This window comes from Microcebus murinus, chromosome 24 (assembly GCF_040939455.1).
Source record: "Microcebus murinus isolate Inina chromosome 24, M.murinus_Inina_mat1.0, whole genome shotgun sequence".
Taxonomy (NCBI): Eukaryota; Metazoa; Chordata; class Mammalia; order Primates; family Cheirogaleidae; genus Microcebus; species Microcebus murinus.
In genome coordinates this window covers 8783282-8798445 of record NC_134127.1, presented here as the reverse complement: position 1 = coordinate 8798445, position 15164 = coordinate 8783282, and the positions used below count along the sequence as shown (strand labels likewise).

The 15164-nt window shown below is 37.8% G+C and overlaps 1 protein-coding gene and 1 long non-coding RNA gene across 13 annotated transcripts in view; one reads left to right on the top strand and one right to left on the bottom strand.

Moving 5' to 3' along the window:
• LOC105877344 (uncharacterized) overlaps positions 1-15164 on the bottom strand; it is an 84457-nt gene that overhangs the window by 5288 nt on the left and 64005 nt on the right. The window lies entirely within an intron of this gene.
• NRG1 (neuregulin 1) overlaps positions 1-15164 on the top strand; it is a 1019909-nt gene that overhangs the window by 940825 nt on the left and 63920 nt on the right. The gene's annotated exons all lie outside the window — the stretch shown is intronic.

Here is a 15164-nt window from a genome sequence, read left to right as displayed (position 1 = left end):
AAAAAATAATTGACTAAAATACTTAGAAACTTTGCAGCTCTTAGATATTTAATACATGTTCCTTCTGTGTTTCGTATAATTTTCTCAGGTAGATTTTTCCACCAGAACCACTCAATCTACCTGGACCACTTTGCCTCATAACTAGTTTTCATTAACTTCAAAGCATGAAGCAAACACTGCCTTTATTTCCAGCTACCAAGATTTATCAAAGCAGCTTTTTATAATGGCTATTTTTGAATTTGCCTTATTTTTCTCAGCAGACTGTAAACTCCTTAAGACAAAAAATATTCTGTTATCACATCATCATTACCATTTTATTATTTTTAATCTTTACCTTTCTGACTCTCCTCTGCTCAAGCCCAGCTTCTTGGGCAGTAAATGTACGATAAATATATGTTGAACTATGTATGAATACCAAATACTCACTCGACATGCCGGGAGTTTCCCTCTCTGGTTGAAACCCCCAGAAAATCTTTTTCCAAGCCCCAGTTAGATCCAGTGTAATTATAGTGACAGTTTTTTCAACAATTATTTAAATAACATATTAAGTTATTAAAACAAGTGCTGCTTTAGGTTGTTAATTAATAAAGATAAATAAATATTCTCTCCACTGTGATCAGTTTGAGTCTCTGCAGATAAATACGTGTTCCTGTTTTGATTGTACTCTTGAAACCACAGCTCGCTGCTGGTTCGTCTATTAGGCATTTGAAATGCTGAATTACTTTGCATTGCATTTGTTCTTGTATCGTCTAGGCTCTCGCTGGCCTCCTAGGGTCGTCACACCATAATCTTAAACATAACATGTGCCTTGTGGCCCAGATGTTTTCCAAGAGGGAGTGCTGTAGCCAAGAAAAGCAAGATAGTATCTTAAATACCCAAAGGGATTGATAGGGCTAAAAAGCAACTGCACAGCCAACTGCAAAGCTGTCCAAGAAAAAGTGAGCCTATTATTTGTATAGTTGAGGTTTTTGTGATCAAATAATAGAATTTGAAAAAAAAAAATTGTTACAATAAGATCTTTCACTTTGCAGATTCTCATAATAACTGCTTTTGTAGTGTGGTCTTGAGTGTTCAGCAGTTTGTAGATAAAACGAGGATCAGGATCATGGTAAGAGAAACAGAAAAAAAGAAGAGTTCATGGACTGTGTGTTGTTTCTTTGTGAATGTGACATGATAAGTTCATAATATTTTCCTAATATTTGCAAATAACACACAGAATGAACAAAGGTTTCTTCTAGAACTAAACTGGGACTGAGGCACCTATTAACAAACTGCTCTGTTTATTGCTCTGTTTGTTGTTGTTTCTGTTTTTCCCCCTGATAAATTTTATCTTTTCATGTTGAACAGAGATACATGCAATTGTGTTTTTAAAAAATTATTCTATCTCTTCCGTAGTGAGGCCCCCATTTGGCCTACTTACCTATTAACAAGGAAACAATATGGTAAATTACATCTATATTTCATTTCGTTTTCCTACAAGCTGGTTCACATCTTTTTCATAACCAATAGTATAGCTTGTGATCATGAGTGCGTGAGACCCTGACAAAGTGTGGAATTTCATGTACATGTCATGGTAATGCCTGAGTGAGACTCAGTCCTACTTCTTTTCTCTGAAGATGTGTTGGTTTCTGTTCTAATCATAATAGCATGAAGTGCCATTGTCTTGTCTAGTCTGGGAAAGAGGACCCAATAGGAAGCTGACTTGGTTCTGGGGTCTATCTAGGACTTTAGGTCTATCTCAAGAAAAGTGATCTGGGATATCCTTGCCCTTCCTTAGCCAAACTTGGATTACACCTTCAACTTCAAGGTCGTGGACTTAGTACTGCTTTGAATGAGTCAGCAACCCATAGAGCTAGCTACTCAACGCTGGTTTAGAAACTTTTAAAAGTGGCAGACTCCCTGTTTTCTCCCATTGAAATCCTATTGTTTTGTATTTAAAATAATCAAATCAAATTTCCTCTTGTTTGAATTAGTTAGAGGACCCCACGAACCCCTAATTCTCTTGGCCCAGTGGTCCACTTACCCCTGTAGTGAGATCACTGCTAAGTGCCTCCGGCTGTATGCATTCCCAGGAGCATAGGCAGTATTGCTGCAGGACACTTAATCCAATGTTTTAGGCCTTGTTTAATTTTCTTTAGGCTCTAAAACTCTGAGCCAGTGATAGCTCACAAAGACCCAGGGCTCCCAAGGATGAAAATCTCCACTTGTAGATCTCTTGGTGAAGATAAACTCCATGGGCATCTCAAGAAAGTAAGGGAGGTAGCATGTGACTTTTGTTTTCCTTTTGAATATCAACTGTTACCTTGAGCAGAACTATCCTTTATCAGGGTTCTTGTTACGTAGACTGGGATGATGATCGCAAAAGAAAGAAATAGGAATTGAAGATGATTTTACATTATTTTATCTTCCTAGTAGGAATATCTAACTACTATCTGTGGAATCCCTTATAAGAGTTATGAGGAAATCTGGAATTTTGTTGTTGTTTCTGTGTGTGTGTGTGTGTGTGTGTGTGTGTGTGTGTGTGTGTGTTTGTTAGCCATTTATCAAGCCTAAGCTCCTCTATCCCCAAAGAAAAGGCAATCTATAAATTTCATTTTCACTCAAGCTAAAAGGTGAGATGCGGATTCTCTTCCTGCCTCTGTACTCAATCTTTGCTCCATTTCCCTTATGGGTAAAATCCCCCCAAACATATTTATTTGCCCAGGACACCGTTCCCCCACTTGCACTAGGCATGCTGTTAAGAAACACAGAATCTGAAAATGATCCGAAAAAAAGAGAATTCCAGTTGCAACCACAAATTTGTCTGTGTGATAACGATATTCATTATCGCTCAACTGATTGAAACTTTGGGAAAAGGTGGCTTTTAAAATGGTAAAAGTTAAATGAAAGAATAACACCAGAGAAGTTGTGGGAATCGTTGGTGTGGTTAATTTATAAAATTTGTAATTTTTTTCCTGCTAATTAGGGAGTTTGGTGCTGCTGAGATACATTGGTAGGATTCTTCTTTTAGCTTTTTATATGAATGCTTGGGCTGCTTTCTGACTTAATAATTAAAAGCAAATTACATGTATTCTGTTGTCCCTGAAAAATGTCACTGACTTTATCATATCATCATCATCTTCATAGCTAGCAGTGAAATACCTCTATTAAGCATCCACTGTATACATAGGACTGTTCTAATCTATGACAAACAAATAACACTTTTAGGTCTAGTTCCTGTTTTTCCTACTTTATTTCCATAACTTAATTAGTCTCCAAGATTCTAATATGCATAATGACTTTAAGTATATTCCAAATACAATCAGTTTTGTTTTGTTTTTTTATCTAAGTATTCTCAGGGCAGGGTCAAAACTACCTGTTATATACATACACCACGAGAATTTAGCACAGTTGGCCTCTGGCAACAGACGCAAAGATTTATTCTGTGTAGCTATTTTCCAGCCTGCTGGATCCCAGCCAGTTGTCTAATGGATCATGAGTGAGTCAGTTTCATTCAGCCTCTTAGCAAAGACAATTTGTCCAGCAGCACACGGTTTTCTGTCATGTGGGCTCCCTGCCTGGCATTGCTGTGACAAACACTATCTAACGGTTTGGCCTCCCTAGATTCCAGCTGGGCTTTGGCTCTGGAAGGCTGGCCTAGGGAACCAAAGTCCTCTCGAAGAAGGAAAACTGGTGTCAGGAGAGCTTCCTGGGATAATCAGGCAGACTCTGCAATTCTCCTAGACAATATTCAAAAGTGGGTCATGGGACAAAAATATCCACATACTAAGTTGGATTAATACTTGTGCGTGCAGTGAACAACAGCATTTATTTGCCTTTTGATTACTTCGGGCCCAAATGAGCTTTCTGTTTTAAGTAGCAGAAAAATAAAGCAAGCAGGGTACGTCTGGAAAGGACTGAGTAGCATTTGCTAGTTAACCTGAGTCACAGGCCAGTGTTGAAGATTCAGTGTGGCTCCTTTGAAGGTAATCTGTCCAGTGCATGGGACAAGGGCACCAAGTCCGGGCAGGAGGTGAGATACCAATTCATGTCTATTAATACAGTTACTCCTCTAAGATTGCCAAGCATGGAATTCCTCTGTTAGGGTCCTTCCACCTGACTTGTCCAAATCCAGTTAAGTGGCTAGAAAGGTGACATCACACATGCCTAAAGTACAAGCAAGTTGTCATGACCTTCGTGAAGGAAAGCCATGTCGCCAAATGGTTTTGCTGGTAACAGGTGATGGGTTATGAACAACCATGAAGTCATTTTTTCCTAAGGAAGATACTGGGGGAGGGGGTTGCTATTTGCACATACACATAATCTTAGAAGAGATAACAAAGCTACATTATGCAAAAGATTATTGTTTTAGCTAATGGCTCTGAGGACAGCCTAATTTGTCTTTTCTATAAATCACTCGTGTTTAAGTGAATAGTTTATTTAAAAAATTTGCATTCCCAAAGTGGCGTACAAGGCCTTGGCATGGGGAACAAAAAACAGCATGTTATTTCTTTTTATCCAGTCTCTATTTCAGAAATCATTAGATGGAAGGTGCTTGGTCTTAAAAAAAACTGCAAAATTTTGATTCCCCTTGGAGAAAATGTGCTTTAATGTGTGTATTACTTCTCTTCACGTCCTTCTATCTGAAACAGTAAAATCAAAACCTAGCAAACCATTGTGGAATCAGGAGAGATGGTCCCATGGATAAGAAAAGATTTTTTTCCATTGATCAATCATTTTGTTTGTTAAAAGTATGTAAACGACATCTTAGGCCTCTCTACTTTTATTTTTGAGAACAAGAAGCAAATCATTTTCCTCTTTAATTCAGTTTTGAAAGATTGTGCATAATGATGCATCCTTCATGCCTGTCTGTTTTCCCCTTGCCTTTTGTTTCTTCCTGTCTAGCCAAAGGAGCAGGTTTTTGGCTTGGTTTCCACTGTGCTTTCGTAGCTGCTACACATCAAGCACATTCTTGCAGGTAGAGACTAGTCTATTCTTCTCACTAAGGTCAGAGGGTCTTCTAACTTTTCTTTTCTGCCTTTCACCTCTAGAATCTATTTGCTTAAACCCCACATTTTAAAAATGCATGTCTTAAATTGCATCCAACACTTGTTAATATCAATTATTATCATCATTTAAAGCCTAGATTGCAGATGTTCATCATAAGACTTTGCCAATATTCTATGACTGTTTCTTTTTCCCATAGATGAGTGTTCCAATTTAAGTGTGTTTTCTTTTCAAGAGTTTTCTACATGTAACTATTCTGACATTTCCGAGATTGTGCTTTTCCTAATATTTAGTCTCGTGAGGTGCTTCAGTTTTGAAACTACTCTTGATTGTGTTTTCTTTTTTTTTTTCATGACCCATCGTTGTACTAGATGGGTTCTTCATTTTTCTTTTGAGCATGACTAATAATAATAAAGTCTGAGCTCCAGTCTCGTATTCCATATTTTAATTGCATAAAGCAACTATGGAGACCCACACTGACAAGATTCTGAGCCTAAATAAAATTAGGTCATGTCTAAAAGAAATCGCCCTGTGAGTTAAGTAAAGTGTGGGGGTGTGCACACTTGGGAGAGAGACAGAAAGTGCAGACGCACACAGCCTGTGACACTGCTGATGTTTCTCCAGACTGCTTCTACTCACTGTCCTTGGAAAATCAAAGGAGCGTTGGCATGCAGCTAGTACTCATCTTGCATATTAGGACTAAATAAAGCCCAGAGAGAATAAATTATTTGCCTGAAATCCCATAGCTAGAGTCAACAAGAGCCAGAACTGGGGACTCCTAGGACTCTATGTTCAGTCCTCTTCAATTTGAGCCAATTCTGAACAGGGCTCGGCACACCGCCCACAATTGGGTGCTCAGCAAATACTGATGATGAAAAAGGAGAGGACAGGTGAAATTTTAGCATACCAGTCAGTCTTGAAATTTACCATCAAGTTTGTGAACTCAAAAATCGCTAACCCAGAACCAGAGGATATCAGTGTACCTTTATCACCGTTTTAGGGGAATGGTACAGAAATGGATACAAAGCAAAACAATGCCACTTTCTATGCCTGGTAAATCTGGGACAACACAGAGCAGTCAGGGAAGAAGTAGTGGTAGCAAAATGTTCTCTGTCTGATTGAAAAATTTGTGAAAATCACAAATGGTTTGAGACCCAGGGTGTGAAGTCGCTTGGCTAGACATTTGATGTGATGTTTGTTGGGTGGCACACTCTGCAGGAGACGTGTGGGTCTCCAGATTCATGAAGTGACACATGGTCAGAAGTACCTTCTTTGTGCTGATGGCATTAAGTGCCATCTATTAAAAACCGAGTGCTGATAAATGACAGTATTTAAAGAATCAGAGGAAGCAAGATATCCTTTGTCCCTTATTATCAAAATGTAATATCCAAATAAGGATATAATCAAGTGAACTCAAAACAGTCCAGGAGGGAAGCAAAGGAATGTCCACAGTGCTTTAAGCCAGTGTCTGGATGCTAAAAATCAGACTGACTCGTCAATGAAAGTGACCACAAAATTAGATGATTTTGACCCGAAAGAATGCATTAGCCTCCCTTCCAAGGGTGTTTGCCAGTTTTCCATTTCTGCTTTTCCCCTCTTCACCCCCAGCCCCAGGTGGAAATGAAGATGGTTTTCCATTTTGTTTTGTTTCTAAGAGAGAGCTTCATGTCACTGAGCCATAATGGGAAGGAAAATATTTTCATCAAAACCAACATTCTTAGGGAGATAGGGAAAAATGAAAAGACTACTCATGTCTCAGAGAAGCTTTCCCCAGAGTTGGATCATGTTGGATAATGTCACGATCCTCCTCACTTTCAGAGTTCTTTAATTACTTTGGAGAGGAGAAAGAAATGTAAGTGGTAGAAGTCTGCATCTCCTTTTCCTTAGTGAGAAAATAGCAAAGTGCTGTTTAATTGAAAACCGTGTATCTTCACCCTCCTCAATTCCTTTTCATTTACGTTTAACTCCTTCATCCAGAGTAACTTCTGGGCTGCATCCCATTAGCGAGATTACAAGAACCCTGAAAATTATCATTTCAGAAATGTGGATCACATTAAGTAGCATCAAAATTTTTGCTGCTTTTGCCTGTACCTGTCTTTCTTATTTTTTTCCCAAGTTCATGGAAGAAAATGGAAGGCAGTAAAGCCTCATGATTCTCTTTCAAGAACCTTAAAATACTATGTCATCCATCTTTAAAGATTGTTTCATCTATCTGAGTTGTGTACTGATGTAGATTAATAGAGTGAAAGTTCCATAAGCTGCAGGAATGGATGGATGTTGCCTGCAATTCAATTCCATCCGTAGAACGGGCTTTATTTTTACATTAAACATGAGAGCTGAAAGAGCAAGTTCTTCAGAGGAGTGGATTGAGAAAAATTGAAGTAGTATTGTGGGGGCTGAACTTGAATCAGCCTATTCTGTCGAAGAATCACAATGTTACACCAGAGATGACACCCCCTGGGTTACTCATTGCTCTGAGCTTTGTGGCTATAATTGTCATCAGCAACTGGTTCTTCAAATACATACTGCTTGGAGATGCATGGATAGTTCAGAGAAACTCTCGATTCAGTTATTAGATGTTTTCTACTCACAGGCAGAGTTAACTTCTCATTTTTGGCTTGAGCAAATCAGAGGATTGCTTTGTGCCACATATTTCCTTCGTTGTTCCATAAGCTTCATGACGCTTTCTTATTGACCTGTACGGTGAGGTTCAACCATCTTAAAGTGCCAACACCCTTTCCTGGGGCTGAGACCGTCCTCCAGAATAAATGCATACTGCAATAGAATTTCAACTCAGGGATAGGACTCTCTAAAAGAGAGAGCTAACTAATTTTAGAGCTAAAAAGAGACCTATCATCGAACCCATCTGTATATGTATGTGCTAGAGTTGGTTCATACACAGCCATTGGAGACCAATCAAAAGCCACAGCGACCACACAGAGTAAAACTGTATCACAAAAATAAATTGCAGAAGCAGATAAGATTTCCATAAATCCGTGCAATATGGCTCTGTTCCTTTTTATAGCACCTGAGTTATGGCTTAGGCATATTAAGAATTAGAAAAACAAATTTCAGGGCTGTCAATGATACTTCAGTGTGTAGAACAGTCTGTGAGACATCAATATGCGGAAAAGATAGCAGTAATTTTCAGTGAGTAAACACGTAAGTAAAGCACATGGAATAAAATTGCTTCTTTATATAGCATTCAAGGAACAGCTGGAAAATGGAAGAAGCGTAGAAGGAGGGAAACATCAAGAAAGACATATTAGTGATTCCACCGTAGGAAAAGTTCATTACAGGAGAGTTACGAGGGCAGACGGGGATGTTCTAGCTCTGCAGGAGTGGTTATGGCAATGTGCCTGCATTTCAGCAAGGGCATTATGAGACATAGCACAGCTCTGAGGTGTTGCAATGGACATACCTGCCTTTTATTGCAAAGGAGAGAAAACCCAGATGGTTGAACGTTGTGGGCGATAAGAGGCTCGTACAAGAGGCATGAGTGTTCACAGGAAGGGAGAATGAGCGAATAAAGGCCCAGGAGGAGGTGATCTGGGGAACTGGGCAGGTGGGCACGGGGCCCTCCTTCAGTTGAATTCAGGATGGCCTTTGCAAGCAGTGCTGGGTGAAGAATGGCTCACGTTCTCTATCACTTACTCCATTCTACCAAGGCTGGTTTCTGGTAGTTTGCCAGTCTGGTTTTTTGGGGGGATCAAATATATAATGGAGACAGGATGATAAAACTACCACCCATGAAGCTGTTACATGGATTTGACTTTTCATATACTATTACAGTCTTAGGGCTACAAGTGATTTCCAGAGGCTATTGAGTCTAACCACTACCTCCAGACAGAACTTCACCAAGTCGTAGACTAAGGAAATGCACCACCTGCCTCAAATGTTTACAGATAAGGAGGAAACCTTCCAGGAAAACATTCTACAACTGCCATTATAAATGCTTTCAGGGATAAAGACCCTAAAGCTTAACCCATAGTTATTTTGCCAAGTGTATTTAAATGCCTTCAATAAAAATAAAAGGCATATGGCCGGGCATGGTGGCTCACGCCTGTAATCCTAGCACTTTGGGAGGCCGAGGCGGGCGGATTGCTCAAGGTCAGGAGTTCGAAACCAGCCTGAGCGAGACCCCGTCTCTACCAAAAATAGAAATAAATTAATTGACCAACTAAAAATATATATACAAAAAATTAGCCGGGCATGGTGGTGCATGCCTGTAGTTCTAGCTACGTGGGAGGCTGAGGCAGTAGGATCGCTGAGCCCCAGAGATTAAGGTTGCTGTGAGCCAGGCTGACGCCATGGCACTCACTCTAGCCTGGGCAACAAAGTGAGACTCTGTCTCAAAAAAATAAATAAATAAATAAAAAAAAAAGGTATACATTTTCTGTATTTCATCCCTGTTAACTTGCATTTGGGCTCCCACTTGGTAAGAGTGCATTCGTTCCACGGGCAATTGGTTAGAAAGTATGTATGAGTAGTTTTGCATGGATAAAGCTACCATGCAACTGTAACTCTGCCTTTAATTAAGAAATCATTAAAAATGAAACTTGCCTACTTCCTCCTATTCTGTGGTTGACAGTGATTGAGGGGCTTGGGATGCCTGTAGTGGCACAAAAATGGAATCAGTAAATGAGAGCAGTTGTCAGACCCAGATTCTGATTAGTTAAACAGCTTGCCTGGGTTAGTGATTAATGCAGTTGTAGGGAGTGAAATCTGCTTTCCTAACGAAGTCAGAAGAGAACCTTTAATGGAATAGAATTATGTGACAGTTGTCCGATTGTATGAACCATCTTTGATCTTAGTCAAATGCAGATGTAATTTAATATTGGGACTTGAAAAAAGAATGGGAAGATGACTTCAAATGGAAGAGAACAAAATTTTCTGGTTTCTTTGTTTATTTGTTGTTTTATGTCACCACATGTATGTGGTTAGGGCAGCTTTTTAGGTTATTCGTTTAGGAATTTCTTGCTTTTTGTTGTCTTGAGCCATCTTTTCTCTAGAAACATGCTAATATTGCAAATGGTTCAAATTTTGCTATGATGCCAATATATAATCCTTGTTCAGTACTAGAGGGATTTGCTTGTCAACAGGACACAGAAGAAATTAGGAAAATATTTAAAAGCACATATGTCCCTTTCCTAGGATTTAATAATTCCAAATTTAATAATTCCAAATAATTGCAAATTTTATTGCAAAAAAAATTTTTTGTTAACTTTATTGCATCACATATCAGAAGATTCATGCCTTTAAGTATACAATTTGATGTTTTGAGTATTCTCATAAAGTTGTGCGACCCATTACCACTATCTAATTCCAGAACATTTTCATCAACCACAAAACAAACCTCATACCAACTAGTAGTCACTTCCCATTTCCTCTTCCCACCCTCCAGCTATTCATTTATGAAGCAGGTGTTCTGATTAGAACTCTGTATCTCTTCTTTGTGCTTTTAGCTAGCAAAAATTTAATTAACTTAAAACTATTGCATCCACATACATATTAGTGTATATAATTTATTAGAAAATTTTTCATTTCACTTTTAATGAAATCATGAATAATGGAATATTTTGATATATTTAACTGGTGAAATAATTTTGGCAATACTGTGAATGAAATGTCAGGGCTAAAATGAATGCTTTATCTGATTCATAATTGATATAAACAGAAAAATCAAACGATCTAGGCAAGTGAAATTAATTATAGACAATTTACTTTTCTACTAGTGCAAAAACTATTCTATAAGTTGTGTAAACATATAAATAGAACATGGATCAAGAACTGTCCTCAGAAAATCTAGATTCCTTTTTATGTATTCAACACGTATTTCCTTTTTACCGCAAATACAATAAATCCTCATTCTGTCCACCTGTACTAATTGATGTCTTGGTTTAATGCTGCGCATCAGCTAAAAGAATTAAGAGTTAAAGTTTATCTCCGTGAACAGAAGGACTTGATAAACTATTTCATGATGTAAATAAGAGTACAAAGGGAACATGAAATGTATGGTGCTAAATTAGTATATGTAATGTGTGTAAGTAAAGACACTGCAACATTTTAAAATAAGCAAGTGCCATGGTCATGTGGGACTCTGCGTGTTCTTGCCCTGCATTCCCCTGTCCTTTATATCCCGGTCACTCTGACCTGCCTTCACTTACTGGAACTGGCTATGTCCCGCCTGCCCTTCCATCTTCAGACAAGCCTCTCCACTGTAAATCTAATCCCAGTCCATGTACCTCCCTTACCACCCTGGCCCACTGCCCTTCAAATTCCAACTCAAGAGCATTTCCCCTGGGCAGCTTTTTTCAGCTTTGCCCTGTTAGTGTTCCCAGAGGGCTCTGATTTTTGTAAGTAGCATTCATGATCCTATCCTAATCTCCTCTATTTACCAAGGATGTAACAAGCATCGTGTGTATGTGCTGATGACCCAGTATATCTACATTTTGGACTTTTTGTTGAATCAGACCTCTCTGGCGTTTCAGAAGTCTCAATTTTTTTTTCTTTTTTTTTTTTTTTTTTGCACGTGATGACTGTGACATTCAATCCGTGTGTTGAAATTAAGAGACAAGACGGCCAGGATGGGTGTCTTGCCAGTAACTGGCAATTTTCACTATTGAAAAGCCCAGCCTTTTTCTCCCAGAAGAATGACAACTCAGTGAAAGAGGTGTGTAAAGACTAGGATCAGCAAATGTGAAGGTGAATTCTAAATATCAACTATTTAAAAGTTGTGGTCCTCAACTTGAGTAATTCTGCATTTTTCAAAGGGTTTCCTATCTTACTAAAGTCTTGATTTCTCAATTTATCAAAATCTGTTTTGAAGGAGGCAAAGCTATCAACTAAGGTGAATGTGCTCAACTAAAAAATAATTCACTTTGCTCAACATGACAAAAATTAATTGAGAAAATTATAGATTATTGATCAATTATCACTATCTAATTTATTTAAAACATATTTTTACTCTGCTTTATTCCATGAGAGACTTAAGGTATCTAACTGTCCAGCATTCATTTGCTTGTACAAAAAAAAAATGTGAATGGTACACTTTGATAAATGAGGGATCGAAACTCTCCCGGGTACATTTGAAAGTCCATAAACTGACGATGGATACCAAGATTATGAGATCACACAGATGGCATATCCTTGAGACTTTATCACAAAATAAATCAAAATGCTAGGAATTGTGTTTTCTGTTTTCCTAGAAATCAAGTATACTTCTAGGATGGCTCGTTTTATAAGCCAGAGAACTTCTCATCTTTGAGACTTGACTCACATATTAAAGATCAAAAATGGAAACTCTTTGAATTCTTTCTCCTGCTGTAACAACACAAGTCATTTATAACAACAACAAAAAATCAATTTAAAAAATGGATATTTAAGTAAGCATGTCCGGAGTGCTGTCTTCAAGACATTGATTAGAGACTGCCCACATCTGAAAAATGACTCTAGGACTTACTTCTCTGAGGAAGCTTGTGGGGAAAATGTGTGTGCTTCTAAAAGGCCATGCCTGAGATACTCGGCAATTCACGTGTGCCTAATGATCATACATGAAATCATACATGTATAAAAATCAAGTGAACCCGCTAAAACAAACAGCAACCCCAGTTTGGGCATTTGTGTTGGCAGAGGTCAAAGCTTTCAAAGGAGAATGGATAAAGGGATGATTCTATTTTCAGTATTACTGTGATTTTTCACTTGCAAAATTATCACTCACCTCTTGGAACTTGAGGAAAGGAAGAGTCAAGAAAATGAGGTGAATTACAAGGTTGCTTAGACTGTTTTCGTTTGTCTGGCAATCCTATTTTGGTCTTTTTATCTTTCCTCTTTCTATAAAAAAGCATAAAAGTTACCAAATGAGGGCTGCCGTAAAAGTACAAATCTGTTTGGGTTTGATGTTGGGTTTCCTTAAATGAATCAATAGTTTAAGTGGATAGCATTTAATTATATTTTCTATTTGCTGATAGAAGTATTTTTATATTTGAATTTCTTAAGTAATAGTGTTTATTGTGGTCAAAGGATAGGAGGGAGTGTAGAAATAATATTGGAAGACAGCAGGGGCATCCCTGTAGTCTTATTTTCTGGCCCCAAAGTGCTATAGACCTTCTTCAACTGAACCAATTAGTGCCTGAACACAGACCACATAAATCAGGGGGGTTTACATTGACCCCTTTGGAGTATGACTATTGTAATAAATACTGTAGGTTCTGAAATATCCTTGCACCTTTTTGACTTCCCAAATGGTTGGAGAAATGCCCTGATCTCTTTTGTCCCATGATATTATAGAGATGTACTATTAATGATTTTTAAATTTTTTTTTCCTATTTTCACAAATGGGCTGTAAATGCCATATTTCTAACTTACATGCAAAGCAATTCAATTATTCTGATTTCCAGAATTTTCTAGTGGTATCTGAGACATCAAATGAGAAGTCAGTCAGAAAATCAGTAACAGGATCAAATGAAATCAGGTTTTTTTTCCCTAATAGCAGTAGGTCATAAAAGAATGTTCCATTCATGCAGGTGCATATGAAGTCGATTTTTTGATTCACTGTCTAAATTTTTTTAATGAGCTGAATGTCACTTGTATATCTTTGAAGTAGCACTGTTATCTGGAATTAGAAAAAGAATCTTTACTGCCACAGAAACACACATAAACAAATCTTACAACTTACATTGAAATGACTGTATCGTATTACTTTCTCTTTAACTTCTACCTGTTTTTCTTCCTTTGAAATAGTTTCTTTCAGGACTTAGGCAATTGATAGGGATTCTTGTAAGAGGTAGTTCTGAATGCATGTTTTTCCTGTCTTTCTAAAATAAGATGATGGGTAAAGAAAATGTAACTCACTTTCTTCTGGTCAGTCTGCTCACAAGAAATAATATATAGAAATGGAAACCTGTTGTATTCTTACTTCTACACACGGCATGGCTTCTTCAAAAAGATGAACATGCAAACAATTTGGAACCATTGCAGCAATATTTTCCAAAGTATTAGGTATAAAAACTTTCGTGCAACTTAAGTGTGTGCTCTTATTCTTTCATTTGGGGATAGTTTAAGACAATTAATGGGCTAAATACCCATTGATTTCATTCAGGTAATGTTACAACACATTCAGTCTTTGAAAAAGCAATTGCTTTTCCAGGGAAACATCTCTCGACAAGGATGTCTTCACCACCGCTCTCCTTTCTGATTCCTCTGCATGTGCTCAGATTGGGTATGCTGATTGATGTCACATGCCATCAGCAAAAATGGAATATGCTGAACCAGCACTTATAAAGTAATGGTTCTTTATAGAACAGAGCTGTAGCCCTTCAGTAACAAAGAGTGATTCAAAGGAAATGAGTTAATCTAACAAATTGGCGGTTGCCCACCAGACATCTCAGCAGAGGAATGATATATACAAGGTGTGCTAAAAAGAATGTTCCCTTAATTTTTTCTCTCTATCCCCAGTCTCTCAATACCCTCTGGGGAGGAAATAAAGGTGGGAGGGTCATATTAAATAAAAACTGTGACCGATCGTTGAGCTGCATTAAATGAATTCAGAGTTGAATCTTCAAAACGATCCTTTCTTTTTTTCCAAGAGTTTATTTATAATCTGGAATCTTTTCCTTTAAGGAGCAGTAATAGTGTCAGGCTAAAGTCTCCTAAGGCTTACTAAATTGTACAAGTAGCTTTGCAGAAGACAAAACAAAAGAACTTTCATATCATGGACTGGAATATTAATCTGCATGTCACCTAAGCAGGTTAAAAACAATCAGAATAAACAAACAAAAGGAGTAGTTCAATATTGGTATCAAAAGGCAAGTTCTGGTTTCCCAAGGCTCAAACCATTTTGTGATTTGAGAAAAATACATATGTGTTGCCTGCACTTCTATGCAATAAATCTGATTATTTTGTACTTTATTTTTTGCCACTACCATCATGAAATTAATGGATCAAGCATTCCTTCTTGGACAACATCACTAAAATATAATATTTCTCAAGTCATAGCACAAACAAGATCATATTTATCATTTATAGGCAGGGTTTATTGGTCCTAGTGCATTTAAGCCCCCCACCCACATTCATCTGCTGATGGCCAATAAAAGCTATAGGAAGTCTCATCAATGAAATTAGTAATCTGTGGGGACAGAAATGCAGTTAGTGCCTGTCATTCTAGATTTGTGATCATT